This window comes from Passer montanus, unplaced genomic scaffold, assembly GCF_014805655.1.
Source record: "Passer montanus isolate IOZ18808 unplaced genomic scaffold, ASM1480565v1 scaffold40, whole genome shotgun sequence".
In the NCBI taxonomy this organism is placed as follows: domain Eukaryota; kingdom Metazoa; phylum Chordata; class Aves; order Passeriformes; family Passeridae; genus Passer; species Passer montanus.
Window position 1 is genome coordinate 7,598,954 of NW_024368819.1, and position 26,998 is coordinate 7,625,951.

Below are 26,998 nucleotides of genomic sequence, written 5' to 3' on the forward strand. Positions count from 1 at the left end.
AGCTTTCCTGACAAGATTGGCTTCCTGTGCCTCTCCTTCATTAAAGGATTCTTAGGGAGAGAAGGGATGGGGACATTTATTTCCCTCTGCTGTCAAGCCTGTTGCTGCCTCTGTGAGCCTTTGGAGATCAGAGAGGTAGAATCATCCCCCTTCTCTTTGGGGTGACTGGCTCCCCTTCATATTCTTTCAGTTTATCCACGATTCTTACTCCTTAGGTCCTGTAAGCATTAAAGCAATTTGTGGTGTTTCTTGGGAGATCCCAGGATATTTTTCTTAGCATGGAAATATTGAAGATTTTGCACAATACTTATTGAAAACCCCATAGGATTCCTTTTGTTCTTTGAAAGCTTTCAAGATCTAGCCCCACATTTTCCAAATATTTGGGATTAAATTGTTTGCAATGTGATGCTGTATCCTCTGGAATGCATGTCTCCAAAAATGTGGCCCATATTGTTTATGACAGAGAAAAAAGTCTAATGAAAGAAGCTTCATTCAGGTTCATGTGCAAGGGGAATTTCTGACAGAGCCTTTGGAAGTCAGCCTAAAGTGAGGATAATTTCAACATTTTTTCCCTTTTCTATACACTTTGCTAATTTCTTACATGTGCTTCCCCGCCCCACCCCCTGCTCCTAGCATTGATAATTTGCTCAAAACTTGGTAAAATGATAATAATTCTAATGGCAATTAAACCACATTATTTTAAATGAAATTAGAATTTACTGTCTAGCCTAATACTGTGGTAAGACACACAAAAAAAAATACTTGAGCATCCTGTTAGAAATGGGTAAACTAATTTCATCTCAGCTGCAGAAACATTTTGAATAATCTCTTTCTCTTTCATGGAATTTAGAACATGGAAAATCAGGATCTAGGTTTCACTTTCTTAAAATGAGACCACTGTAGTAACTCAGACACTGTCTGGTGTAATAGAGAGAAGAATCTGATCCTTGTATTTTTGCTGAATTGTACCCTTACAAAGAAAAATGGAAATAAATGAGAAAGACTCAATTTACTAACAATCTGCATGACACAATCTCCATAAATTGTCTTAATAGAGCAATTTATAAAAATTGTGGTAGTATATTAAAGAGAGCGATTTACAAAATCTTTTTAGAATAATAAGCTAAGAATTGCTGGTAATGCATCTATATTTTCAAATATTGTTTATGTATAAAACAAATTGACTGTCTGTTCTCGTTTACTCTGTGTTATGTTAATATCAAGTATAGACAAGTGCGAATAATGAAATACTCAGATTTTTTGTTTACCTACAGATTGCATTGATGGTCAACACATATTTTAGATGCATCACACCTTTTTAGGAGAAAAAGATTTCTCAGCTGGACCATTGCTGGAGGTTTTGTTTATGAATTACTGAAAAATGTTTTTCTGAAACTGTTTATCTTGTCACTCTGACATAAATCTCAGCATATGAAATTAATACATTAGGACTGCAGTGAGCCACTCTCAGCTAAATGAAGTGCTTCAAAATCCATTTGGAGTTTAGTTGTCCCTCCCAACATAACAATGATGATTTAACAGGAGACGCTACAGTGAAGTTGACATGGCTGACACTGTGTAAGGATTTAAGAAAAATCCTTAACAGAAAAAATAATGGAACGACTGCAAGATGTGCTGCTTTATCCCTGATCGTGGAGGGATGAATCCTGCCCTGTAGTTGCTCAGCTCCTGGAGGTGGGCTCCTCTGAAGAATGGCTGCATTGTCCCAGGTAGTCATGAAGTCCTGAAGGCAACTGAGTTTGCACCCCAAGAGCATGGGGCTCCCCTTGGCTGAACACAGAGCCCCTGGAAGAACTGGGTCTGTCCTGCCAACCTTCTGCTGCCTCCTTCTAAATCTCTTTCTTCTCCTGTAGCACCTTGCTGCAGTGTGTGGTGCCCCCCAGCTACGAAGAGCAAGCTGAAACCTCTGGCTAAAGCTGACCAGATGGGACTGCAAAGTGCTGTACATTTCCAGCTACAGGTAAAGCCAGAATGAGGTGGTGGTGGGAACAACTCTATCTGCTGCTTTCAAGGGAGCAGTACATGGAATGATCCTCCAGGGCTTGTGTATAGGGTTTCCCCCTTGCTGAGCTGCAGGATGCCAAAAGCTCACCCCAAGCAAGGACTGCCCCATGTCTTAGGTGTGTTAGGGTGAGTCAGAAGTTGAAGACAGGTTTGGACTTGTTTAAAGACAAATGTATATGCAGTTGTGGGACTTTGTTTCATGTTATTTTATCTGGCAAAGACACATTGCACTGCAGAAGAGCAAAAGTAGGAATTGAGGTGGGTCAGTGTGTGCATATATGGAGGTTATAAATATTGTGACCTGCTCCGGGGGTGGGGTTGATGGTTTACTCCTTCCCATCTCAACACATCAGGGTGGTGGAAACAAGTCAGAAGCTGCAAAAAGGCCCTCAGGCAGTGTCTTGCACCTCCCTTCAGGGAAACAGCATATACAAACTCTCACTGCTTAGGGTGCAGCCAAACTTGCTCTTTAACATCCCCTCCTGGAGGGGACTGCTCAGCTCTTCCCATTGTCCTCACATTCTCCTGCCACAAAGACAAATAATTTAGTTAGTGCCCTGGGGCATGGAACAGAGATTCACTGCATGATTCTTAGTTGCTTTGTGGTGACTTCCCACCTTTAGGGAACCTTAAATCTGCTTAAAATTGTGCAAGGGATTTTTTTAATAATAGCATAACACTGAAATTCTATGGGAGTGGTATCTTCCTTCTCACACTATTTGAAAGACGTCTATACCTAGCTCTGCCACTATTGAACACCTCAATTCTCAGCAGAAAACTTAATTTAATTCTCTTTAAAAGGTATCATTCAGTTTACTTTAAGGAAGTGGAAGATTAGCCAACTAGTCGCTCAATATTCAGGAGAGTGAAGACAGATATATTTGCATATTCTTTTAAAGCACTGCTGAGAGTCAGTGTTTAATGATAACATTTTTAATAGAAGTTAGAATAATTTGTAGGCCAGTGCATATGCCTGAAAGAAATACTAGTAGACAGTGACATGAAATACACAGACAGAAAATACAAAATATTTTCAATACATACTATTTGACTTTTTAGTTTGTAAAACTTTGAAAAAATGTTTGTGAACACTGAACAATCCCAATTTATCAATTAATTACTTGTATGCATATAAACATGTGGCACTCCTACAACATCTATTTTTGTGCCAATAAAGTGGCCATATACTTTTAATACCAGTCTTTGCTCTTCCGCTGTCTGCAACCTAATTTTATTTTGATTCCTTTCTTCTCTTGCAGTTCAGTTGTTTAACAGATTTCTGGGATGTTAGCTTGCCTGCTGTCACTGCCAGCTCCTGACAATGGCTGATAAGTGGACATCCCTCCAGCCACTCCTTTCTTCATGCTGAGTGGTGCAAGGTGGGGGAGCAGGAATCAGAGCACATGCACACCATGCACACAGTGGACTCCAGCCACAAGGCGTGACAAAGAATGTAAAGATAAAATAAGGATGGAGTGCGATTTTCTTATTTACTGAATGCAAGATGTTATCTCAACCTAACTTTGAAGAAAGCATAAACTCTGGTTAAAACCAGAGTTTTTGAACAAAAAGGACCCCCTAAGACCTGCCCTGTCTTTGACTGTTAAAGCATCGACAGAAAAAACATTGTGTACATCACATGTTCAGTCAGTGTGTTCATTTGAGAAAATATATGGTACTGATACAATGAAGAGTTTATTTTCCCTGTAGTGAGAGTTACAGAATAGTCTGACTGTTATGGAAGTTCCTAATATCTGTGCTTTTTAAGCCAGTTAATCACTGAGCTTTTTAAACCAGTTAGTGGGCAAAGGTGTCTAACAGCCTACAAACCCTAGGCATTATAAACCGTGGAAATTATAATTAATAATCTGTATGTCAGATTACTGTAAATTCTGAAGTTGCCATGAGGTTCATGTCAAAGTACTTGTCTGAAACAAGGGGTAGCCAAGAGTAGCTGTCTTAGCATGTCCTCAGGCTACAGAAGAAGTAAAATGAGCAGAATGCATCCTTTCTCTCTAACTGTTTGGGGGAAAGGATGGGCATAAGAATCTGAGTTTTTTGGACTTTGTGTGGAAATGGACATACGCTGGTAAAATACAAGAAAGAGAATACTAACCAGGACTAAAGTATTAGATTTTAGATCCACTGTTTTGGTTCATAAAATCTGTAGGAAGTTGAGGTGCTTGTGACAAATATCTTTGTGCTTGATGGTATTTAATAGAAGCCTTCCTGGAGACAGTTTTTCTACCTACAAACGAAATTGCTGATAAAGTTACATCTTTGCATGTAACCTAGAAAATGTATCAGATGGTACTGAAATATCTATTTTTGCCATTTGGGTAGACAGCAGAGTATTGAGCAAACAGCACTCAGCCAGAAGGCAAAGTACTTATTTCCTATAAGGAATAGCTGAAGGAATAGCTGTTTGTAATTTCTGGGTTGAACACAGCTTGTTCTTTCACTTGGGAATAGATTTTGGTCTCAAATTATCCTCAAAGCACTAGATGTAGAGGCAGATTCTTTCACTGCCATAGCACTACAGTAGTCAGGGCATTCATATTTTCTGGCTAGTTAGCAGGACATCTGTGTCAGCTCAGAATCTCATACTTACTGTAAAAACATCCCAACAATTTGTTGGCTCTTTCTGTATGAACTATTTACTCTTGAAAGAGGCCTGGAAATCAGGCAACCACAAGATATTAACCATACCAAAAGTTAATAGTTGTTTCAAGTAACTCAGTTATCCCCACTTTTAATGGGGCAATGGGCATTTTTATAATCTCTTTTAAGAAAAATATTTGCTTCAGCTTAATTAATTTTAATGGGTGAGATGGAGAGAACTGGTAGATGATGTGGCAGTGAGTGGTTATAGGGAGAGTGACTCATCTTGTGGAAGCACGAGAAATGCAACCTTCAGTCTGGGTGTTCAGAGAGCAGGATAATATTACAAGGGGACAAAGAGCATAAAGTGCTCCCTGCATACCAAAGATTAGAAATCAGAGACCTTACACACATGGGGTCATTATTGCTTTCAAATACCTTTAACATTTTTATTGGAGAAGAGATGGAGGCTATAGTGAGGTAGTAGTTTCCTTTAGCTAATGGTGATGTAGGCATGCTTTGGAACAGGGACTGCAGATGGATAGGCTATTTTGTTTTCTAGAGAAAGCATGTTTTCTCCTGATTTTCTACTGCTAAAATGATTATTTAATGGGTATAGTGATAATTGGTTCTGGCTCTGTTTGTAACTAGTTTAAAACCTGGGCCAACTATTTGTAGGAATTTTTGTCTTATTGAGAGAAATGAAGGACTACTTTCTGTAGAGTCTGATAGAGTTGAGTGCAGGGGGTGGGGTAAGTGACAATAAACACAGTGGTGTGGGTGGAAGGAATATGAGCACAGTCATGAAGCATGTAGCATAGTGTTGTCAGATCAGAGAAACACCCCCCTCCACCCTGTACTTCCTTAAAAGAAGGAAACATTCACAGAGTGTGTATATCCCTAGTTTAGATATAATAAAAAAGAAAATGCAGAAAATCTGCTCTCAGCTTGCAGAAACTTCCTGAAATAACTTGAGGAATGCTTTGTTCTGTAGTACTTCAAAAATAGGGATCTGAGACAGGAAAGTGTCATGAACTTCTTATCTGATAGACTGACCAAGGGAAGAAAAAATAGGAAACCTGCCAGATCCTTCAACTCATTAGAAGAGCCAATGGCATCAGTTATATTCCTGTAAGCAGGTGCTGAAATAATGGCCAGACCAAAACAGGAGGGGATTAGAGCGGAAGGGTGTGAAACCTTTGGAGCAATCATGCACACACAGCTACAGATGGGGACTTTGTAACAGGTGATGAGAGAGACAAGGACACAGGGCTATGCAAGCTGAGGACAGAGGGGTCTGAATGAACAAGATATCCTAAAAACATAGAGGTTCAGTGAGGAAATCACTACAGGTATGCCCAAAATCTCTCAAGGGATTGTTTTCACGTGTGACATCTGTATACCTCATATTCTTAAACCTGCTCCTTTTCCCTGAGGCTTCCTTTGAAGATCCCCTTCATTTTTTTTTCTGGGATGGGAGCTCCTGTGTGCTTCCCTGAGGACTCTCCCGCTGAGCCATGCCAGGAGCTGGTGGGATTTCTTTGCAGTGCTAGTGGTGTGCTCTGTGCTGAGGAAGACAAGGGAGTCCCTGGTGCTGTGAGCTATGTGTGCAGTCCTGGGAGATGTGATCACTCATCTCAGCTATATCTGGACAGTGTTGGCTCGTGTTTCCTATTAATGCAAAGTAATAAAAATATTATTATTACGAAAGTAAGGCTCAATGACAGCCTGAAATAATGAGGGAAAATTCTTGGCTGCCTAACAAAGTCCTCTTCTGAATAGCATAAAAGTAATTTTATTTTTGTTACTCTTATTTGAACACAAAATATGCCCTGGAAGTAAAGGGAATGTATTGTTTTGCAGTGCTTCAATAACACATTAGCTTAGGAATTCTTTTTCATTTCTAGAAGAAAAAAATCTCAGTTCAGGATTTGAGAAAAAACTCCTGAGAGCAACAACAGCAGCAGAACCATCTGAAATACCACAGAGTCACCTTTGGGATTCCTACAGTGCTTTTGTTGAGTAGCGAGCACCTTGAATTTAATTAACAATCATCAGCCATCTCCCATCCTTTCCCTCAGCTATGCAAGTTCAGTGTGATTCACTGATAAAAGTTTGGCCTTTTTTTGACTTTTTATTTCTCTTTTCTCTGCAGTAAACAAAACCAACCCCAGAATCAGAGGCTGGTGCTGCTGTGGCTGGAGGGGGAGCAGGCACTGCTAGTAGAGAGCTTCCACAGAAAGTCCTATCTGCACACACTGCTGCTCAGGATGGTCTGCTAGGGCCACATCAAATGCAGAGAAAAGCTGGATTACTGCCACACATGGGGCTCTGAAGCTGGAAAAATTCCATTGAGTTCAATCCCATTTTGGCCATGCTGCTCTGCAGAAAGAGGTACAAGGTACAGGGTAAGCCCAAGGTAAGCCCAAGATGTTGCCTCATGCCAGTGCTGGGACCAAGACAACTTTTCTTCTTTTAGGTGGGCCTAGTCTGTCTTGACCAAAAGTCACATTTAACTTAACAATTAATAAAACAGAAGAAAAAACCAAGACAGAAAGGAAAGGAGGCCCAGCCTGGCTCTACTTTCTTTCAAACATGTGTAACAGGATTTTGTCAGAAACTAAATCCATCTGAAGAGGCATTCTCCCCACAACTGTACCTAAAAGTAAGTACCTGCTTCAGGGCTGTAAATGGAAACCTGAGGTTTCCATTTCCATGAGACTGAGGTTCCTGTTCAAGTCAATATTTCAGAACACTGACCTGATCTCTATGAATGGGAAGGGTGCAAAATCATTATTAACCAGTTCTCTCATGTGCTGAACTCAGACAGATTTTTGAACTGACCTGTTTCACCTTGGGAAAGAAGAAAAAGGAGTTAAACAAAATATCAGGGAGTGGAGAAAAGACAGAAGCAAACTTCCCTTTCTGTGGCAAATCTCCCAAAGTCCCATCCCTTTAGCAGGGTCTCCAACATTTGAGCATGGAGTTACAAGTCCCAGTCTGCCTCTTTGTCCAGCATTACTCACGTAAGGCAGTTGCTCAGTCCTGTAGTCCAGCTATCTCAGCCTTCATCTGTCTTCTCCACGGGATTGAGAATACATTTATCTTCTCAAGGCCATTCCTTAGGATAATGGAAAGATGTGGAAGTTATTGAACGAACCTAAATAATTCTTTTCAGATAATTAACACAATGAAAATGAACATTACTAAGCATTAAATTTCTATGTTATTTCTGCGTGTTCTTGGATGCTGACATTTTGTGCAGAATTCAGAGTAAGTCTAAGGCAATTGTCAGGAAATGAAATGAAGCCAAATCACAATATAGCTTCAGTAAGTGCTACAGACTAAATGAATTCGTTTTTTCCCTATTTTACAGCACCAATCTGTATCTTAGTGGTTCAGATACCAGAATTCCTTCTGATCTGTCTACATGTGTTAGGCGTGACTGTAAGGCCATTCCCATGCACTGGGTCAGAAAAAAATAATGATAAATCTTAGATAGATCAATCCAACACAATGACTAAAATAACCAGAGATTATGTTCTATTTAATTTGTATTTTTTGCAGCTATAAAATACAGAAACAAAATGCAAACACATGCAGAAATGAAGCCTTTGTGTTCACATAAATCTGTCCTTGGGGTTCAGAGCTGACCTCTCAATGCTGTGCAGAGCTGTATGAAGCTTTAGGTCAAGAGATGGCTTTCCCAAGTATATATATAAAAAAAAAAATTCATATTATCAGTGCTAAAATTCAAACCTGTTCACCAGTGTACTTGAGTAATTAATTGAGAATCTTACCATCATAAAAGTAATTAATCTAAGGTTTGTCATTGTGTTTCCTTAGAGAAGATTTTGTGTCTAGAATCTCTAAACAGGACTTAAAAAAAATAGGAAGTTCATCTCCAGAATGGATTGGGAAGCACAGGAGGAAATATGGTAACAAGAAAAAAGGAAAACAACAGAATGAAATTTGCACCTCAGAATTTATTTTAAATTAAAGCATAAAAGCTTGGGAATTGTACACTCAAACAAATCTGCCACAGGACCTGATTAGCATCTTCAGAAGGAATAAAAATAAATCAATTTCTTAGATAATACAGTCAACACATTATAATTAATGCATTTAAATATGTGCATTTCTTAAGGGCAGGTACTCTGTTAGCAATTACGGTTCCAGTAATTTTTGCAAAAGAAGCTGCATCTCATTATATAATCTTTTAGACCCATGTTATTCTTTCATAAAAGAGCCAGTTATCTTGTTTATGGATTCTTGAGAGAGCAGAGCTGGAAGCATTAAGTATTAATGCAAATGCCTGAAAGTACATCACTGGAAATTCAATCACTTTCTTTTCCTTTTCATATTATTTCCTTTTTCTAAAACTGTTTTTGTTGCATTCATGATGTTACATATGTCTGTGAAAAAACAAGCCAACTTTTCATTTGCAGAAGCTACAGACTTGTACTGTTTACTCAGGCAAAACTCCTGGCTTAGAATCCTTCTCTCATAATATGTACATTTCAATAATAAATATAATAAATCAAATAATTGGTAGAAAACCAAATTAACTCTTAAAATATTAAGCAAGAGAAAGGGTGCCTCATGTTACGGTGTTAAATTTGTATTTAGTGTCTCCTGGCAATTCACAGAACAAAGTAGAAGATTATTAACTCTGTTCTCAAATAATTTAATATGTTTTTTCAGTTACTTTAAGCAGAATCATAGAATAAAAGGAATAGGCTTTTACCTGCCTCTTTCAGTGCCCAGTCTCTGAATTATATTTGATACACTGATGACAACTTAGAATTGCATATGAAATGTAGCAAGTAGAAAATGCAGGGGCGGTGAAAGCTGTTTATACAGTACAGACACTTTGCAAGTTTACACCAGAGTGACTTTTATACACTCACAGTCTTTGGATCAAGTTCACGAAGCGGTCATGCCCCTGAGTGATTGCTGTGTACCCTTCTTTGCCCTGTGCTGGCCACACTCATCCTGGCTGCTGCCCATCAATCCAGTCTGCCAGACAGTACCGCTGGGGAGCACGGAAATCACAGAAATGTCCACATGCAGGGACAAGTTGGACACTCCCTGGCAAGGGTTAGGGCACAACTCTGCAATTGCTTGAGATTTTCCCAAACACTGTGACAGGTGCTGGCTGAGGATCTTGTGTGTGGGGCTTGCATGAGGCCATACAAGGTACCTTCTGTGTAAAGTAAGGTCACTGTGTTTTCTGACATAGCGTAGGGCAACTCAGAGCTTGCATTGAATACATTTGAATTCATGTAAATAAACACCCCGCTGTTCATCTCCAGAGACCTGTGTAACCCTGAAGATGTACACTAAGGTACTCACGGTTTCTCAGAAAGTAACTGGAGACTCCTTTCCTTCTCCAGGATATTTTGAAGTCTTCCTTATCACAGATGCAACTGTAGAGACTAAGAACTTTCATGTCCTGATTCACACTTGCACCGTGGCACTACCTCGTAGGGAGTAAAAAAGCCAAAACCAAATCCCTTTATGAGCCAGAGGTTCCAGCTACTCTTACCTAACTTTAGATATTAATAAAGTCATCTGAGTCATGCTGTGATCACTTTAAAATCAATGGAGAAATACAGGAGCTCCAGGAGGGAAATTTATTCCATCCTCATGTAGAAGTCAAAAACTGCTTGGATGAAACACTCCCTAAAGGACTTATTTTCTTCCATTGGCTATAAAGACAGAGATTTGGCTGAGGTGTAGATATGTTTGCTTTAACTGTGCAAGGTTAGAAGAGGGGAACACCATCCCAAGTGACTTCAGTGGGCATTGGATCAGGTCTGCTGTGAGCGGTAAGGATGTGCATCTGTCTAATGTGTTCAGATTTGCCCTTTGAATACAATACATTGTGCAGCTTTAGAGCACAGCAACCTTTTGGAAGGTGGGCAATAAAACTGTGGCTGCTCCATTGATGGTACTGGAAAGCAGACTTGGCTTAACCTAAAGGTCAGGAGGACAGACTGTAATTCACTGGTCTTTACTTTGCTGTCTGCCATTTAACAGGTTTCAAGGAGGGAGGAATTGTCCATAGTATCATTTGCAATGTCCAATGATTCTCCCAAAAATGTGGAGTCCAAATTAAAATTTTTTATAGTCACCCAGAGATGAAAAATTGTTTTACTCATATTATTTTGTGAATCCTCATGTTCAGATCAAAGTACTAAGATCTTGGACTATTTAAAAGCAAGCACAAATTAGAAATGTTTAAACATCAGTAGATTTGTGGGCAGGAGAGATAATGTTTGCAGGATCAGGTTTTTAATTTGAAAAAATAATAATATCACCAAGGAAGAAATAAAGAATTTATACTCATAAAATTGTATTATCTGGTTCACTGGGATGTAAATTCCATTTTACTTACTCAACAACTTCACAGGGCACAATGGTTTTCTGAGGTAGCCATCATAGACCAGAGCTTCTCTAGATAAATACATAAATGAGAGTTTATCTTATTTACAGTACAGCAATTTTTATCCTGTATATAATAGAATTTTCCTGTATTCTGTGCCTGTAATTGCCTTTTCTCTTTTATAGTACATAATCAATTACTTTTTATAGTCAGGTACTTCCATTTATGTGAATTGAAGTTTTATCATTATATTGCAAGTGTTCATCAGAATTTACTTTCCTACAGGTGAGAGTAATTTCTGGCCTTCCCCAAGAGAGGCTGAAAGCTGATGCCTATTGATTTAGATGTTTCCCTGAATTTAGCCCTTCTTGCATACATCCAAATATTTTTAATCAACCTCCTCCTTTATACCCACAAGCAGTAGTCTTTCACTCTTGGCAGCTGAGTCAGCCCTGGATCCTCTGTTGTATGGCAGCGACATGCACCAGACTTCAAACATGATTTATTTTAAATATAGTGCTGATAGAATAACAGAGTTTGTTGTTGATGGATGAAAAATTCCCCTACCAGTCTGGGTATGCTCTAAATGTGATTTAATGCAGCTGTGTGAGAGTATATAGACACATATATGTACTTACAGTGTTTCATGGTATGGAAAAATATCCTCTCAAAGACCAGATTGGTAGGGAGATATATATTTATATAAATCTCTTACAGAGCCTCCTATGAGGATGTACTCATCAGAAGTTCATGCTCTTTTCTGTTATCCCACATTGCTCCAAAAATAGAGGGAAGAAGAGATGCCCCCCATCTATGACTTCTTCTCTATGTGAAGTGAAGCTTTTTCAAAACGTCTGTCAGAGCTGACACAAGGGTTTATGGACAGGATGAAGAGGACAGGGGAGTCAAAAGCACTTCAGTTCACCCACCAGCTCTCTGGCAGTAGAGATCCCCAGACATGTGCCATGGTTGTTTTTGCCCAGTCTGCTTGTTCATATTATGGTTGTGTCTTCCCATAAATGATGCCTGTTTTACAGATTAGTATAATCTTATGTGTCACGGCTCCTGGGAGGTCTAGAGACCATCCAGTAGCCTTTATGTAGCTCTGGTTTCTAGGACTTTCATTTTGAGTTGATTGTTGCAGTAAGTTAATGCTTGTCCTGGATTGCCAAGCAAATTTTATTCTATTTGCCATCTGTATGGCAGTTGTCTTCTGTTAAGTGGGCAGTTTTCCTTATCTCTTCCACAACCAATCCTCCCTCCAGGGAGACATCTGCTGATAACAGGCTATTGAATGTCACTGCAGACTGATAAGGACTACAGCATCCCATTGGGAAATGCTCTGCCCAGAGGGAGGAGCCAAGCATTCCTACCTGAATATAATCTTGACATTCTGGAGCACCAGCATGGCTTCTTCTCCACTGGATTTCCCAGAGGAACAGCTGCCTCTTCTGCTGGATCTTTAGAGGAAGACTACACCTTTCTACAGGATCTCTGCTCCAACAGAACTACACCTGCCACTCCAGGAGGACTGCAGCCACAATTTCAATTGGACTGCTACCAACACCCTGACCCACAGGGTGTCAGGTTATGTTCTGACTTTGTCAGTGTTGTTTTAGTTTACTGCTTTGTTTATTTTATCTTTTTATTTTCTTGCCTAATAAAGAACTGTTATTCCTGCTCCCATATTTTTGCCCGAGAGCCCCTTGATTTCAAATATGTAACAATTCGGAGGGAGGGAGTTTACATTTTCCCATTTCAGGGGAAGATCCTGCCTTCCTTAGCAGACACCTGTCTTTCCAAACCAAGACAATGCTCCAGACTATTGGAAGGGTGTTTTCTTGTGATTATCTTTTAAATATTCAATGAGAATGAAAAAGTGAGAGCTTTTGTTAGTGACCTTCATAAATTTCAGGAAGTCTGTTCCCAAAAGTGAGGAGCAGTTTAGTTATAAACAAGCAGCTTATTCCCTCATCATAGAAAAATGGAGAAAACCTGTGTGGAAGTTATATACTGAGATGTAAACACTGATAATCATCTCTTGTTTTGTCAGAAAAACAAAGTCCTAACCTGACATTTCTGTTCCATACTGAAGAATGAGGATATCTGTTTCCTCTAGAACTGTCCTGTTCCAGTCTTGCTTAAATGTTCCGTTGCACGCAGAAGGAGAAACGTGACGCATGTGTGTGATGATAACACTCCCTCCTGGCCTTAGAGATCTGTGAACCTGCTTAGGTGGGACAGTCCAACAGGGCATATTGGCTCTGCTCCCTTGGGAGTCTCCATAATGTGCTGCTCTGGGCGGGGACTACCACAGGGCACTCTGCCTATAGCAAAGAGATCCTGCCCCATTGCAGCAGCCTGTACTATCGCAGGCAGGCACACAGACACATGAAAATGCTAACAAAACATCCACAGGAAATCCCTGCTGCGAGTGCTATTGTATGAGAGGACATAGTTCACGTTTAGATTGGAAGGGAATGGATCTTGGTTATTTAAGAGTTTCCTTAATTAAATCCAACTTAAATCTTACCTACATAGTCTACTTGCATCCATCTAGCTTTCTCTAGAGGGTGGGAGTTAAAGACAGATCTACTTGGAGAATTACAAACCAAGTTGAACATGGGATCTATTTTTATGGTTGAGAGAGTTACATGGTTTTGTTTTAAAATCAGTATTGGCCAAAAAAGAAAGTTTTTGAAAAGGTGGGAGGGCAATGGACTGTTGCCAGGCTTTGAGACACTGTGTGCTTGGTGGGCACTTATTTTAGAAGATCCCATCTGGAATTTATACTTCCATTCAAAGCTCAGTAGTCAGGAAAATACAGAGCTGAAGACCTCTATATTTGGACAAAAGAATTGGCAGTTCCTTCTGCTGTTCTTGGACTCTCATGGAATGTTGGTGACTATTGTATTTGCTGAGCCCCCAGATGAAAGAAGGAATGATGAATCTGACTCAATGTTCTCAGAAGGCTAATTTATTATTTTGTGATATTATATTATATTAAAGAATACTATACTAAACTATACTCAAGAATACAGAAAGGATACTTACAGAAGGCTAAAAAGATAATAATGAAAACTTGTGACTCGCTTCAGAGTCCCAACACAGCTCAACTCTGATTGGCCAATGAGACAAAACAACTCACAGCAGAAACCCAATGAAGCAATCACCTGTTAGTAAAAAATCTCCAAACACATTCCAAAGGAGCAAAACACAGGAGAAGCAAATGAGATAATTATTGTTTTCCTTTTTCTCTGAGGCTTCTCAGCTTCCCAGGAGAAAAATGCTGTGCGAAGGGATTTTTCCAGAAAATATGAATGTGACAGGTGACTTTCCCCAAAAGTGTTAATTATTTTATATTTGTTTGTAAAATTATTTTAAACAACCTTCTCTGGTTTGTGGAAATTCCTAAATTGCATGCAGTGAATCTGAAGTTCAGTGGTTTCTTTCAACATGGCTTGTGATCTAATTCATAGGATGGAAGATCCTTTTCCTAATCAGGTGTCCAGATTCAATGAACAGGATAGCTGATGAAGCAAGTAATTGCGGATTATCCATGCAGAGTGAAAACTGCTTGAGCTATTCCGCAAAAGAGATGGCTTGCTTAGGCATCTACAGATACAGATTTCCTTTGTAAATCTTTCCCTCACTTCATTGTAAATTGAAATATTTTTCTTAATACTTACAGGTTTCAGTTGTAAGTGCCCAAGCTTGATTTTTGTGGCCATTTCACTGATCCCAACAATTCCTTCCCAGTGGGAGAACCCATTGCACAGTTTGGGTCGTGTCGCATTGACCTTTCTCAGTGAGGTGCACGGAGCTGGTGTGTGTCTGTATGTGTGTGTGTGTGTGTGTGTGTGTGTGTGTGTGTGTGATAAACACCTCAGCCTAAATTTAGATATTTGAGGAATATTAAAAATCACTTAAATATTTAAAAAATCCACTTAAAAATACCTGTACTTTACTTGATAAAGAGAAAATTTGCAGTCCATCTTGGTGCCTACCTACCTGAGTTTATATCCTGTTTTATTTTATCACTGTCACACTATTGCAGTAAATAACAATAATTTACTCTGGTTATATTAGGGGATTAGATGCTCTGACATTTATTTAACTTGTTCCATATTAATATGCCAGGACTCTGGTCACTGGCAATAGGAAGCTGCTGTGTATTCTCTGTACAATCAAACACATCTGCCACTTATGTGGCTTTAAGTCCAGCGTCTTTAATGGCACACCCTTATCCAAGCCTTTCACTTTATTGTGCAGCTTATAAAGGGTCTCTCAAGACACTGCTGTGCCTTTTCCATTGGCTTCATTGTAATAGAAGCAGCAGACCATGGGTGAGCCAGCAAGACTTTTGACAGTGTTATTTGCTAGGTGATGTGTCTGAAATACATTTAAAAAAATGTTAGGTGGTTTCTTTATGACCAATAGAACAGGCAAAATTGAGATTGAATCGAATAATTATGATAAATAGATTTTACTCAGATATAAAATATTTACAAATCCTTCGAAAATGTTCAGCTGCATGTAGAGCTCACCAGGTGAGACTGGTGAGAAAGGAGCTTATCCAGGAGAGATGTGGCTGGATCTCATTCCCATTTTTCCAGCAGCCAGCCCTTGGCCCTGCTTTTGCAAAACCCGTAAATTAACACAGGTGCACACTGTTGCTTCAAATAATGTTATTAAATGTATTGTTTACTGGGATCATTAACTACTGCTGTAAAGTGCAGGGGAAAAAATGCAGCCTGGTTGCAATTTATCTTGTCCCTCTTCAGAGAATGAAGGAAAACAGTGATCCTTACCCTGACCCTTTCCTTAGCCTCATCAATCACAACTGGAAATGAAAACATTTTAACAGGCTCTTAACAGTGCCAGGGATTCGTCACCTTCTTTTGACTTCCCTTGTCATTCCCTCTGCACTCTCTGGGTGATACCCGTGGGGAGGACCGAAGCTGTCAGGAGCAGGACTGCATACCTGCCTGCTTTATCACCACGTTATTGCAGGCTGTAGGCCAGACTAAAGCAGTGCCTGTTTTGTGTGGCTCACTGCCACGTTAAAGATAATCACATCTGGGATCACGCAACCCTGTGAGCTCCGGAAGCCTTTACCTGTGGCTTGTCTGTGGTTATTTAACATCTCTGTGCCTGTGCCAGCACAACCTTCCGGGTGGGACCCCAGGCTCTTCATCAAGAGCACACGAGAGACTTTGCTGTTAGGTAAGTATATACATTTGTGACCACCAAGAGACAGAATGAAATATGAAAGCGCAGGAGAGAGAGCAGAAAGAGGAGACATGCAGTCAGGTTTACTGCCAGATTTGGGTGACTTATGGCTCCTCTGGTGACTGGGAGCTTCTGGAAAAGGTCAGAAGGTTCCTCCTATTTTGAAACACGAAACCAGCACTCAGGAAAGGGCATCTCATAGAGACTGCTGTACAGAGAGCAAGGAAGGTTCTTCAGTGAGGATGTGGGAGATAGTGGGGATGGTTTTAGCCACCAACAGTAAAAGTGTTCCATGGTGTGAAAGGGGCCAGCAACTCTTGTGTAATGTTGTGTAAGCAACTCCAAGGCAAGGACTGAGCAATGGAATTGGTGGACTACTTAGGGGGAGCCTCAAAGCCAGAATACCAATCAGATTCTTCTGAAAGGCAATGTATGCATAGAACAAAGGTGTGGGGAATTCCCCTTATATAGATTAAAGTCGTTAAGGAAATGCAAGTATAAAACTATAGCTTTGCGACAGATTTTTCGGCTGTGTTTCTTTTTATTATTTTTGGTTTGGTGGCACCAGAAACCAGCTCTGACCTGAAGGAATTCAGGTGATAGTGAAAATGTATCAATAATTTTGATTATTGTAGCAATAGGTACAAATTCTTCATACTAAACCATCTCTATTGCAAGACTCAATGTACTGTGATGAAAATAAATCTGGTTTACGGGAAATTCTTCTGGTTATGAGAAAATATTTTAGGTGATATGTGACTGCATTTCTTGCAACAGGTAAAGCTCACAGTTAACTGCAAAGAGATTTTGAGTAAGTTTAATATGATCTATTTTTTCTGAAAACACACCTGTGTAAACTTTCTACAACAGTTAGTACTATGAGATCTTGGTTTTTATAGATCAACAATGTCAAAAAAATTAAACTGAGAAAAACCAAGTTTTTTGTAGGTTTTTCATCACTCCTGGCTAAAAATGTTTGTTGCTTGGTTTTGCATGCTCTTCTATCCACATACAGATGTTTTGAATACCCTCATAAACAAAACAAAACAAAAAGTCCCAGGCAATCTTAGTAAATTTCATGCAAATGCTAGGTACAATATTTCATTATTTGCCTGCTCTTCAAGTTCTAAGTTTTTTGTAAAGAAGTAGGATTTGAGGAAGGAGGAAAAGGATCTGGTTGTATATTGCATTATCTCTATACCTGTTTAGGAAGGGACACTTTGTTTTGGGCTAGGAAGAGAGCATGTAGCTAGTATTGTAATGGTAACAGAGTAATAGAAATAATAATAATAGCACTGCTGTCACAGCTGAAGTCCTGCCCTAGCTGTATTTGTTGTACAGAATAGCAGAACAATTTTGTCATGGAGCACAATTGCCAGAAACTTTTGGAAAAGAAAGGGTAGACAATAATTACAGAGCTTGAGCACATCATCTCTGACATACTCAATTGCTACCTGGACTTACAAAAAAGTTAGAGTGTAACTTTTTGCATCTATTCCCTGTGGAATATTTAGCTTTAGTTAACTAAAACCCCATGACATTCTGAGGGACTTTTCATTATTTGCCTCATTTTAAGGGTAAATTTAACACATACACAAGTAAAAGCACTACAGTAATAGTTTAAGTGAATCAAAGAAAGAGTGAAAAAAAAAGAAAAGAGAAAATTAAATTACGCTTTCTATATTAAAAAAATTAAAAACCAGGAAAGATTGTAATTTAATTGAGTTCAATCAAAGATAGTGCAACATAAAGTACTGTACTTGATACAAGTAATTCATTTAAGTAGTATAAAACCCTCCAAAATAAGAACTAACATGTATTTGTAAAAATACAGGGATAAAAAATACAGGGAACAAAACTCTACTGATATTTAGAAATTTAGAAACCAGTTAAGCACATACTTATCTTTCAGCACACAGGACAGCCATTCATATTTGGTAAAGCACTTGGACGTGCATTTACTTTCACATATGTGATATATCAGCTATATTTGTCATATGGGGATACATTTTGAGCTTAAATTTAAAAAGTGCATTGAAAGTTAATCATGTGCTTAATGTTTTGCGGAAGTGAGGCCAGTTCACAAGAGGAGCTTTGTCTGCAGTAATATTAAAATGCTTTTGTTGGATACAAGAAGAAAGGAAAGATATTGGAAAAACCCTCTCACTTGCTGAGAGCTTTTGGAAAGCTTTTGAAAGGGTGGAGTGGAATAGCCACTTGCTGTTTAGATGATAGAAACTTGGGCATGGGGATACATAAATCCTGAAGATTCAAGGTACAGTGAAATATATTTCAGGAGGATTTCCTTTGCATTAAAGCCAAGAATGTTAACACTAACCTTTATTATTTGCTATCCTAAATGCAACTTCCAAATAAGTGCTTAGGTAAAATGAAAACACCATAGATGAAAAATAACTGCCAGTGGACATAAAATACCTGAATATGCAGATACATAATTGCATTTCCAGTAAAGCCAATTATCTTCCCAAATTTAATACATTTAGACAGACTGTTTGAGTAGTTCTGTAGATTTAAAATGCAACAGGGTAAACATGTAGTACCAGAAATTCCTATTTCAGTGTCTTAAAAATTGCTTAGAACTATAGCTTCATTTAAAAAACCCAAACTTTCTAAAATCATCTTACCATAACTATAGTTAGGTAAAATGTGTATTTGTCTATTCTTTTTTTTAAACACTCTTCAGGGACAGAGGATCACTAAAATCTTTTTATCTCAATTAACTGTAACTTACATTTCGAAAATAACTTTTCAAACTTTGCTTTTATAAATATTTCCCATAGCATTGCCTCAGTCTTTCCAAAACCACTACAACTTTTCATATGTTCCATGCTGGTTTAATAAAGCAGATAATCAAATGCTTCCTCTGTGGTACATCAACTACTGTCATTTAACCAGTTAAATAAAATTTAATGAAAAAAAATTCTGATTTTGCAAATCAAGCTAGAAGTTTGCCTAATAATAATCATAGTAAGTAGCATTTTTGCCTGATACCTCTAAATATGCAAGTAAGAATTATGGTGAATGTTATAATGGTTTATATCAGTGGTTTTAAGAAGTGTGAGACAATCTAAATCTGGTTAACCATTAGAGATTTGATCACTTGTGGTGACAGTGTGTACCCTGTCCTGTAATGCACCATGTGTGTATTCAACCATTGCCATTTCTATGGCAATAACATATAAATTTGTGTCTTCTTTGGGCACACTGGAGATGGCAGAAGGTTATGAAGAGAGCATCTTAGAATTATAGAGTTATTTTGGTTGGAAAAAGCCTTTAAGATCATCAAATCTAATCACAAACCCAGCACTGCCAAGCCCACCACAAAACCATGTCCCCAGGTGCCACATCTACATGTCTTTTAAATGCCTCCAGGGATGGTGAGTCAAGCACTTCCCTGGGTAGCCTGTTCCAGTGTTTAACCACCCTTTCCATAAAGAAATGTTCATAAATATCCAATCTTAACCTCCCCTGACACAATTTAAGGCAGGTCTCCTGTCTTGGGTAGTGGGGCCTGTGTGCAACTGCTCCCCTTGCACTCTGCAGTTGCTCTGGCTCAGAGGGTTTGAGGTCTTTCAGCAAACATGCCTCAGTAATACTTAATGTACATTTAGAGAGGCACACAGAGAGGATTTTCTACTTGTTTTCTGATGAAATGCGAGGACATCTGAGAGGCTGAAAAACGCCAGTGTCTGACACGGTGTGAGCTGGCTGCATAAGGCTTTCTGCACTGCCAGACTCCAGTGACTTCTCATAGAGAGTGTTGTGCTCCTAACGCATATATTTCTCTCTAAATGGACACGGCACTCCCTTCCTGTGTTCATAAAAAGGCTTCCAAAGGACAATTAACAGATTCTTTCCTGTGCTCTGGTGTTCCCGAGAACATTCCCAGCTACTACTCTGTTGGAATGTGTAGTCCTGCAGGAAGGTAAAAGCAGGAGTTTTCCATGCCCAGCATCACACAGCAGAGTTGTTTGCTGTATAAGAAAATGTTTCAGCCCATTTCATTTAGTGAAATTTAAAAGGATAAGAGAATAATTTAACTAAATTTGCCCCCTTTTTCCCCATGTGTTTATCCACAGCTACAGATTTTTTTGTTGTCCTTTTCTAATTTTGCATGCAAAATACCTTCATTGACAGGCTGTGAATGGCCACCTTTATTCAGACTATTGCCTTTCAGCATAACACCTGCCTAAGCGCACAGACCTGATCAAAGTGCTGAAATGAAGTAATATCACAAGTGGCCAAATATGTGTGCCAGTGTTATGCAGAAGACACGTACTCTCAGGATCAGATGGTCTTCTCAGGCCATGGTGTAAGGAGAAGGCACGAGAAATCTCTTCATGATACACATACATGTGGAAGGAACAGCCCAGATTCCTGTTTCTAAATAGCATTGCTGTAAGTCACACTTTGTACTCGTCTCAGTCAGACAAACTCAAGGTAAGCCAAGTGTAAAGTGTTTATCCTAGATGATTTCTGGATCTGCTGGCAAAATTGGCTCTCCTGAAGGAAACGGTGGGTGTTGGCAGGACCGAAACATCATCCCTCCTTTATCTGAAACGTCCTGTTCCTGTTGCCTTGGCAGCAGATGCTGGGTGTGTGTCTGCATCCCAGCGTATCTCATCTTTTTTGTGTCTAGTATGCAAATAGGTCAGGCTAAAGGAGGGCCGTGTTTGAAGACAGCCCTGAAATAGTTATGGGCTGGGACAGGGTGAATAAAGTGGAGGAAGATTAAAGCCTCCAGAAGATACATTCTGATATTGAGGTCTACCCTTCTGCAGAGCACTTTCCATAATGAACTACAAAAGCTTAAATGCTTTGGTTATTTAGAACTAAATTTAACAAAAAAATTATGTAGAGACTTTTAATTTTAGATTAATTTTTAGAGTGTCATGTCTATGGTAAAGATGACCTAGCTGGTATTTGCTCTATGTGGTTATTGAACTCTTCAGGATGTTGTAGATAGTTACAGGCTGTACTGTAACATTTGAAACTAAATTATACCAAGCTTACCTCTATTTGGTACTTACCTGCACTGAGCAAACATGAAAAAGTTAGTTTCTCAGCAAAGAGCACCACTGATCAAAAGCATTTTTAAAAGTTTGCATCAAACAGGAAAATAATAAGAAAAATACAATAGCTTTTTCTTATAACACTTCTTCATATAAAAACAAAATATTTGTGCAGACAGATGTAGCATAAAACGATAGAGGATTTAGTTTACTTTGTTGAGGATTGAGTGCCATGTAATAGAAAGATTTTCAAAGGATGAAGGTTAAAAACATTGAAGTAGAGAAAGTAATTGTAAGCCATTGCATTTCAAAAATAATTGATTTTACATGCCAATTGACAGCAGACTTTAAGCTTCACATATTCCCATACATAGGGAATATGCAAACTTTATCTGTCCATTAACAGTGTTGAACTGGGAAACTAAAATTGTCAAATTACTTATAATTAAGGCAGCAAAAGAACAATTTAATCAAACACAGAGCAACATACCAGCTTAGCTGTTCTACACAATTTAGTGTTAAATATGCACTATGGGGCCTGATTCCATTTTTAGACATGTCTAATGGGACACAAGAGAGCATCTGAAATTTCTGTGATGAACTACAAATAGTAAAAAGATGATTTGGCTAGTAGGATTAAGTAACACCTTAGTTTTTATTTAGTACTTAGAAAAAAATCTCTGTTTCAGTTGAAATGAAAGTGGGCCTCATAATTAAAAGGGAAAAATCCAGCAATGAACCACCCTAAACCTGTATATGCTGTTTATATTGTTTAAAACAACAAGGGAAGAAGTACTGCAACAGTACTTTTTTATTTCTTTTTCTTTGTAATATAATACAATGTATTTCGAATGCAATCAGTATGTTCTGAGGAGAAGACAGTGTAATTCCCACTTTGGGAGACATCAAATAATAATTTAAAAGAACTGTGTAAATTGAAATGCATTAATTTTAGAAATATAATCTAGGCTACCTGAGAGCAGTGAAGGATAATTACTCTGAGGGCTGTGGTTTACAGCCTGTCACAGGAGGCATCTTTTAGAATTGGGATGCTTCCTTGCCTGATGCCCAAGCAGTGGCCTGGAGGCAGAGGCAAGCTTTCCTGGGGATGAGCTCCGTGGCCTGTCCAGGACCATCCATGCCTGGATGTTCCACACCTTCATCTGCACTTCTTGTGAATCTAGCCTTGAATCTAACATCCAGATTAACCTTGTAGATAATCCTTGGAGTCCATCTTCCTCCAGGCAAAATGGCAAAGTTTTGGTTTACAGTAACATAGATATTCTCCAAATAGTCTGATAAAGAAAGAAATGACTTTCACTTTGGCTCCTGCAGAAAGTGTAAAGACAGAACTGGCTGGGAGGACAGGACAGAAGTGGGAGGGATTGCGGGCATAGGTGTCCCAACCCAGTTTGCTTAATGCCTAGCTAGCCTCTGGCTTGCTTGTGAGGTGGAGGTTGACCTCAGGAGCTGTGGTTTTTGGCATTGTTTCTCAGTGAGCTATAGCTAGATCAATTCAGTTCCATACAAACAATTTGCTCCTAAGCTGGGGACACACTTGCCAAGATTTAGCCTGATGTGAATAAAAACGGCCACATTATAAAACACTCAAATAGGCAGGTCTTAATGGGAGAGCTGAAAGACCCTATGACCATTCAGTGTGACTTCCCAGTTGGGTGCCACTCTCTTAAACAGTGAGAGAAAACAGACCTTTGGAAAAAATCCCATCTTTATAAAAAAAAGTTAATTATAAAGACACATGATGTAATGTTAAGTGCTTTTGGAACACAGAAGGTCAGATTTTATTTTCTTTTCTGGGGTTTTAAGAAAGGCACCCGAGAGAGAGGATTGAACAGAACTCTCTGGAGGTTAAAATAAACAGCACAACTATTATACTGAGACCTAGATTATACACTTGCATTGCTTATGAGTTTCAGGGAAAGTAAGTTCAATTGTGTGTTATTGTGAAAAAGTTCAGTTTCCAATCGAGGAGAGTAGTGAGATATCTGTCAGCTGCAGCTTTCCAAGTAGCACACCTACAACTGAAATAAGAGTTCCTTTGTTTTATTTTACTAATTAAAATAAAGATTTATGCATTCACTCCCGGATCAGTGACAGCCACATTTTTAACATAAATGCAAATATAAATGTTCTATGGCTTTCCCATGAAAAAATTTCTGTTGGAACATAAAATTTATGTAGCAAGTCTTACTGTAAGAAAAACAAAGTGTTTAAATTCTATTTGAAAAAAAATTATTTCCCAGAGTGTGAACTTCTATTGGATTATCACTGGTATAAATTGAATTTCTATTCTTGTACAATAATTAATTTGGCAAACTTATGTATAGTTTATAGTTATCTTATGTGAAGCCTTATCACCAAATGTTAAAAATACAAAAAGGTTCAGCTATAAACTCTATTTTCTTAAACTAATAAATTATTAAGAGTGATTCATCTATGCAGATCCTACTTTCTTTTTTTGGCTTCCACCCAAATGCATATTTTTGAAGGCATGAGCAGAAATCTTTTTATCTGTTTTTTATCTGGCTAAGGAGAAAATCAAATATGTCATTGTACACCTCTCAGCAAAGAAAAAAAACTCCACAAAGCACCGAACAATTTTTAAACAAAATCCCTAGTCAACCATTTTGCAACAGGTAACTTGTCTGATATCATATAGATACCTCACTGTGTGTTTCTTGGAAAAATGAAATAAGCATGGCTAGAAAAGAAACTGGGTAACTGTAAATTTTGAGATGCCTTGCAAGAAAAGTTCTACTAGCAAGGTACTGTTAGTCAGTACCTGTCAGTTGACAGAACTGTCAGTTCTTTGTAGACCCCAAAGTATTATCTGAGCATGGAAAATATAATTTTAGATGGCCTTAATGTGTAAGTTAATAGATAGGAGAAAAAAAATACTACTATATTGTGCTCAGATATTCAAAGGTACAGTAACTAACTGCTATTCACTAAATAATCACTGAAGCTACAAGAGGCAGTATTATATTAAACTTGATTTAGGTAAGCAGCAAGTGAAGTTGTAAAATAAATGACATTATAGAAAATAACCGTGGAACCAAGTGAACACGAACTAATCCCATTTGAGACACAAATAGGACAGCTAAGACTAATAAATTGAAAAGCTTAAGTTTGATTAAATGTGGCAGATAATTTTCATGAGACTGGACTGGAAAATATAAAGTCTCAGTGCAGAGGAGGATCACAAAGCTGTTTATATCATTAAGAGTTTGTATCAGAAGTGACACAGAAAGATTTTTGAAAAGAAGCACTGGATGTAAACAGATAAATAACTACCTTATTGATACTGAGCCTGTGCAGTCAGAGAGAGAGCCTCTAAGAAAGAAAATTTTGTGGTGGGTGAAGAGAGCTGCGTGTTATAAGTGAAAAATCGTAGTGCTGAGGTGAGAATTGCTAAGTCAAGCTGACTCATAACTCAGAAAGAACACTCAAAAAAAGGCATGAAGTTCTTCAGCAGCATATTTTTAAAGAAAATTTTGAAAGAGAAGGTGAAGTGGATGCAGATTCAGAATAGGCAGGTATTACTCAAAACTCAAATAAATACTTCTTTTCAGTAGATGAAATGAGGCTGCATATGGAGATAAAGACAAGACTGATAGCAGGAATACATCTGGCAATGGATGCTAAAGGCAGAAGTAAAACTGCAAGAGGTTCCTGTAGTCAACACGGGATAAATGCTTTCCCAGGATTTTGGCAGAACATTTGCATGAATTTGCTGGTCCAACTGCATATTTCTTCTAGAAAATTATAAAAATGTATTAATATCATAAAGCTGGATATTAGCAAAGATAATACGTGTATTTAAGAAGAAGGGGAATGAGGCAAGGTGTTGATAAACCCATTTTTGTATGCATGGATGTTACCTTTTGTGGTAAATGTTTAATCTTGCTGATGCCTTTCAGCTCTGCTGGGTAGAGTCAGAGGTAATTCAACTTTGATGTCTACTGAGGGCATGAAGGAACTCAAGTATTCTATCTCTTTCCAATAAATAAACACTCTACAAGACAAAATTTTAATAGCGTTTTAATAAATGCTGAGGGATTTTGTGGCAGTCAATACTAGTTTAACAAAAACGTATTGTACCAATGACCGAGAGAAAAGCCAGGATATCCATAGGGAATAGGAAAGAAGTTTGGCTAAGTTTCTTAAAGCTGGGAGAAAATTCTCAGAAGACTCAATAAATACAGAAAGTTATAAATCTGAAAAAACTGGACATGAATAAAAAAGTTTTCAGTTTCCCAAAGGAGATCGGAGAGGGTTAATCCCTGTGAGTTTCTTTGACCCCTCCATTTGTATATATTTCTCATGTAGGAGTTGAATTTTACATGAATGATGAGATCATCCAAAGTAAAACTAATAGTGGTAATAAAAGGATCCCACAAGGCCTGGAACTTTATGTTTTGCAGTAGAAGGAAATCTCTGATTTGGGAGCAAGGAAGAAGACTTCCTGTTTGCAGACATTGGTCATTACAGGGAGGCCTCTTGCACTGTTTTCTGCAGCCCTGGCTCCCCTTGAGTAGGAGACATTGCAGTGGGAGGGTTGTGGGGTGATCTAGAGTGTCCATGAGTGGATATGGGTTTGCCCCTGGCTCTCTGCCTGCTCTATGCACTCTCTGCAGGGCCACGTTTGTCACCAGGTCACATCAAACCCAACAGGCCAGAGCAGGAGGCAAGAAAAATTTGGGTCACTCTACCCAAGCAATAAGAGTAGGAATTTTAGATTCTGGACTCCTCTGGTGATTTCTGGGGTAATTATTTTATTTCTTAGTGTCTTAATGATGTCTGTGCAAGAAAGGGGGCAATAATATCTCCTTTTTCTCCTGTAGATAGATTGTAAACTTTCAGACACAAGGACTTCTATTTTTCTGTGTAAAGAGCACCTGGAAAAAGCAATGTTGTTATCTCAGCTGGAGCCTCTTTGTGTTACTGTACTACAAATAAATCCTACATGCATATTCGCCTTTAGATATCCAGGAAAAGAAGGCCTCTTTCTATGAGAGATCTCCTGCTGTTTATGCAGGAAAATTCACTAAAGTCTAGAGCTTGTTTATGCTGATTATCAGTTGCTACATCACTTTCTTTTCCTCAGAGAAACTCAGAAGGATGAGGAAAAATCAAAAATACCCCAAAGTAAGGTATTTTGATAAGACCAAAGGCAGACATTTCTGGTCTGTGGAGTAAAAATGTAATTTCCTAAATGATATCTCAACAACGCAGAGGCTTCAGGTTGTACCACCATCTACCTTTATACAATTGTACAATTCTCAATGTAAAGTCTCTTTTTCTCTTATGTTTTCCTTTTCCTGTTCAATTTTTTTTAAGTGATTTTTATCCAAACCATCACATGAACAACTCTTCCTTTTCATGTTAAGAGTGAGAGGCAGCAGGAGAAATCTGGTGAGGAATACCAAGGTGAGAACCTCAGAAGAAGAGGCTTTTCCTAAATATTTCCTGATCTTAAGGATTCTTAGGCCCACATCCTCCCACGTTCTGCCTGAATAGCTTCACTTTCTCCAGGTCACAGCCAGTGGAACTGCAGTCCAGCAGCGAGCAGCAAGGATTTAGGAACTTGCCCATATTGGGTAAAAAGGGTTCTACTGTTGGGCTGTGAAGGGGAGGCTGAGGTTGAAGAGAAGCTTGATGTGTAACTTGACAGTATTCATGGAGACATGGACATTGC